The sequence below is a fragment of the Alexandromys fortis genome, unplaced genomic scaffold, assembly GCF_014885135.2.
Source record: "Alexandromys fortis isolate MF-2015 unplaced genomic scaffold, M_Fortis_MF-2015_v1.1 scaffold_359, whole genome shotgun sequence".
Taxonomy (NCBI): Eukaryota; Metazoa; Chordata; class Mammalia; order Rodentia; family Cricetidae; genus Alexandromys; species Alexandromys fortis.
In genome coordinates this window covers 639084-644220 of record NW_026068230.1, presented here as the reverse complement: position 1 = coordinate 644220, position 5137 = coordinate 639084, and positions in this window count along the sequence as shown.

Here is a 5137-nt window from a genome sequence, read left to right as displayed (position 1 = left end):
CCTTATGCTGAAGTGCCCTGAGCCCAATGAAGAGAAGATGTAGGACTGGGCCTAACCCTTACCCTCAAGAGGCCTGGGCACAATGAAGGAAGATGTGGGCCTGGGCCTGAAGGTTACCCGGATTTGGTCTGGGTGTAATGAAAATGATGTGGACCTGGGCCTAACCCTTACCCTGAAGTGGCCTGGTCTCAATGAAGAAAGATGTAGGCCTGGGCCCAACATTTATGCTGAAGTGGCCCTGGCCCAAAGAAGAGAAGATGGGGGCCTGGGCCTAACCCTTACCCTGAATAGGCCTTGGCCCAAAGAAGAGAAGATGGGGGCCTGGGCCTAACCCTTACCCTGAATAGGCCTGGGCCCAACGAAGAAATGTGTGGGCCTGGGCCTGAACCTGACACTGAAGAGGCCTGGGTCCAGTGAAGAATAGGTGTGGCCTGGGCCCAACCCTTACCCTGAAGAGGCCTATTCCAAATGAAGAAAAGATGTGGGCCTGGGCCAAACCATTACCTTGAGGAGGCCTGGGCCACATGAAGAAAAGATGTGGGTCTGGGCCTAACCATCATGCTAAATTGGCCTGGGCCCAATGTAAAAAAGATGTTTCCCTGGGTCAAACACCATGAAGTGGTCTGGGCCCAATGAAGAAAAGATGTGGGCTTGGGCCTAACCCTTACGCTCAAGTGGCTTGGGCCCAATGAAGAGAAGATGTGGGCCTGGGCCTAACCCTTACCCTCAAGAGGCCTGGGCACAATGAAGGAAGATGTGGGCCTGGGTCTGAAAGTTACCCGGAATTGGCCTTGGCATAATGAAAATGATGTGGGCCTGGGCCTAACCCTTACACTGAAGTGGCCTGGTCCCAATGAAGAAAAGATGTGGGCCTGGGCCTAACATGTACGCTGAAGAGGCCTGGGTCCAATGATTAAAGGTGTGGGCCTGGGCCTGAACCTGACTGTAAAGAGGCCTGGGTCCAGTGAAGAATAGGTGTGGCCTGGGCCCAACCCTTACCCTGAAGAGGCCTTTTCCAAATGAAGAAAAGATGTGGGCCTGGGCCAAACCATTACCTTGAGGAGGCCTGGGCCACATGAAGAAAAGATGTGGGTCTGGGCCTAATGCTTACCCTGAAGAGGCCTGGGCACAATGAAGAAAAGGTTTGGGCCTGGGCCAAATCCTTACCCTGAAAAGGCCTGGGACCAATGAAGAAAGTTGTGAGCCTGGGCCTGACCCTTACCCTGAAGGGGCCTGGGCCCAATGAAGAAAGATGTGGGCCTAGGCCTAACATTTACCCTGAAGAGGCCTGGGCCCAATGAAGAAAAGATGTGGGCCTGGGCCAGTCCTTTACCCTGAAGAGGCCTGGGCTCAATGAAGAAAAGATGTGGGCCTGGGCCTAACATTTACGCTGAAGTGGCCTGGGCCTAATGAAGAGAAGATGTGGGCCTTGGCCTAACCCTCACGCTAAATTGGCCTGGGCCCAATGCAAAAAAGATGTTTTCTTGGGTCAAACACCATGAATTGGTTTGGGCCCAATGAAGAAATGATGTGGGCTTGGGACTAACCCTTATATGAAGTGTTCTAGGACCAATCAAGAGAAGATGTGGGCCTGTTCCTAACCCTTACCCTGAGTAGGCCTGGGCCCAGTGAAGAAAAGATGTGGGCCTTGTCCTAACCCTTACCCTGAATTGGCCTGGTCCTCATGAAGAAAGATGTGGGCCTTGGCCTAACCCTCTCGCTAAATTGGCCTGGGCCCAATGCAAAAAAGATGTTTTCCTGGGTCAAACCCCATGAAGTGGCTTGGCCAAATGAAGAAAAGATGTGGGCTTGGGTCTAACTTTTACGCTGAAGTGCCCTGGGCCCAATGAAGAGAGGATGTGGGCCTGGGACTAACCCGTACCCTGAAGAGGCCTGGGCCCAATGAAGAAAAGATATGGGCCTGGGCCTAACTCTTACCCTGCTGAGGCCTTGGCACAATGAAGGAAGATGTGGGCCTGGGCCTGAAGATTTCCCAGATTTGGCCTGGGCGTAATGAAAATGATGTGGCCCTGGGCCTTACCCTTACAATAAAGAGGCCTTGGCCCAATGAAGAGAAAATGTGGGCCTGGGTCTAACCCTTATGCTAAATTGTCCTGGGCCCAATGAAGAAAAGATGTGGGCCTGGGCCTAACCCTTACTCTGAATAGGCCTGTACCCAATGAAGAAAATATTTGGGCCTGGGCCAAACCCTTACCCTGAAGAGGCCTGGGCCCAATGAAGAAACAAGTGGGCCTGGGCCTAACCCTTACCCTGAAGAGGCCTGGGTCCATTGAAGAAAAGATGTGGGTCTGGGCCTAATGAAGAAAAGATGTGGGCGTGGGCCTAACCATTATATCCAAGAGGCCTGGGCCCAATGAAGAAATGATGTGGACCTTGGCCTAGCCCTTATGCTAAATTGGCCTAGGCCTAATGAAGAAAAGATGTGGGCCTGTGCCTAAATCTTACCCTGAAGAGGCCTGGGCCCTATGATGAAGAGTTGCTTACGAGGGCCAAAACTTTACAATGCAGAGGCCAGGCCTTAAAGGGACCAAACCTCATCTCAGTGATCAAAGGAAATGAACACCCTATAACCATGGCCAGGACTGAAGCCAAGCATTATCTTCATTTCAGTTTATTTTGTTGGACACACCATAGCCTCATCTGTGACCCAGGTCATGCCATGTTCACCAAGACAAGTGGACTCTTCACCAGTGAGGGACATCAGGTCATAAGTCATGAACTCTGATCCAGTAAAAGTTCATCTTATAGCTCCTTTTGGTTTTATTCTGGTTAGTTGGTTATATTTGTGATAGTACCAACACAGGCAAAGTTCTCACAAATGTGTCAAAGCAACCTCATGGCTTTGAAATAATCTGGACCATACATGAATGTAAATGACAGGAACACATCTTGGAATGAGGGGTGTGCTGGCTGCACCCAGGAAATCCTCTGTGTCCAGGTCAAGAACAACAGTTTGACATTGGGTCTGACCTAGGACCTGTAGTACTACAGTAATGTTTACACACTATAACACCATGAGTTGGTTGTCTGAGGAATGAGAAAAGGACAAAGGCAATAAACTGACATGATGGGGTCCTGCCAGCATCCTGAGTACCAGTAAATCAGGTCAATATTAAATTTTAGGGTGTGTGGGCCGCAGCCTCTCTTTACAAGACCAAGTACTTTGCTGACAGTAAGGGAGCCAGGACCACAAACTATGACCTTGAATGTGACAAGGACCCACTTTCCTTAATGATAAAAAACATGGTCATAACTTAATATCAAGAATGATTATATGGCACATGGCCCTATACTTACTTTAACTGGTTTTTACCTGAGGCTAGGCTCTGTTCACCAAACACAATAAATGAAGAAAAAAGGCTTCCTGAGTGGATTGAAGACCCCAAATTGATAGCTCACTTTCCACCAATAAACCTGTGTCAAATTTGAATTCTCTCCATCAAATGCAGGAGATATGCTCACCAGAAAGGACCCAGGACCATAAAACATGGCCTTCTTCATTACGTGTGGGAGACACCAGGGAAACAATCTGGGCAGATTTGGCAAGATGAGTGTGCGGGCAGCACCCATGAGCCATTATATGCCTTCCCCCCCCCCCCCCCCCCAAACAATCTGGGCAGATTTGGCAAGATGAGTGTGCGGGCAGCACCCATGAGCCATTATATGCCACCCCCCATCTCCAATAGCTCCAGGACATTTGATTGTGTTTGTGTTGGCCAACACCACAGCCTCAGAGAAAAATGGAATGACCAGAGTTGATTTTGAGGTATATGACATCAGCCTCACAGACTTCCAGACTGTGGTCTAAATATTCATTTCCTGATACATCAGGTTCCCCATCTTCTCATTGCTGACTTTGGCCCTCAGCCTGACCTGATTAGAAACATCAAGAAAGCCATTGGATTTTGAATGTCATGACCCAGGACATTGCTTTAATAAAAATGCATAATGGAAAAAGCTGAAGTTCCTTCTCTGGAGGCATGTTTGGTGGCATGCTCAAAGACTAGACATGCATTCCTAAGTTTGTTCACAGGAGCCTACCTAGAAGACGACAGGATTATAACCTGATGACTATAGATCTCTCATAGGTCTAAAGCCTTGCAGTCATCAATCTTACTACAAGTGTCTTTCCAAATGTTTTGTATATAGTTTTGAATAAATATAATGTTGATATGCTATCATGGTTGTCCTTGAAATGTCTGTTTGGCCCTTTCCTTTTCCTGAAGATAGATGAACTTCTATCCATGGTTTTTAACTTTTCCATTTGCAGGGGTCACTTAAAAAAAATTGAGTGAAAGGGGTCAAGTAGGCAAGATTCCTCACCTAGCTGTAAAATCACTGGGATAAAATTCCTAATTTGGCTGAGCAGCTCCCAACCACATCTGGTGGCAAAATCTGATTAGTTGCTGAGGAAGGTCTGGGAGGCAGAGGAGTAACTGAAGGTTCAGTGTGGATCACAGGACACCAGAATCTGGAAATTGTCTTCCGGTGAGACTCCATGTGAGGATGAGTGGACTCCCACTGATATCCTCTGCATGGTGCCCCAACACAGTCAGGTACAGTTCATGTCAGAGGAACAGTAAAATGTGTTCTGCTCCTTCAATTAGAGATGCTAGAGGCTGACCTGTTGCATCTCTGGACTTGCCCCTCATGATCTTTGGAAGCACAGGTTGCAGATTTGCTGGTGTGTTCCTTATTGATTGTAATAGACACAGTGAGGGTGACTCCTAGAAATGACATGGAATCCACACCCATGAAACCACAAAGTGTGGGAGTCAAAATGAGACAGAAAGAAGGACAATCCCATTGGACAGGCTTTTGTGGGTGGGAGAAACCTCATGGGGACTCAACCCAGCACAAAGAGCTGTAGGCAACTGAGGGTTGCTGATGGAGGGAGAATTAACTGTCCCTAGAGCTGAGTCCTCTACCTGGTCATTCAGGACCTAGTATTCAGACCTGACAACTATATATGCAAACTTCACTGAACAGAAACAGCCCATTGGAGTCATACACTCATGCATTTTTCCCAAACATATGTATCAATAAGAAAAAAACATTTGAGGGAGAGAGAATGAAAAAGATGAAAGTTAGTACAAGAAGGATAGTGAAATGGTGA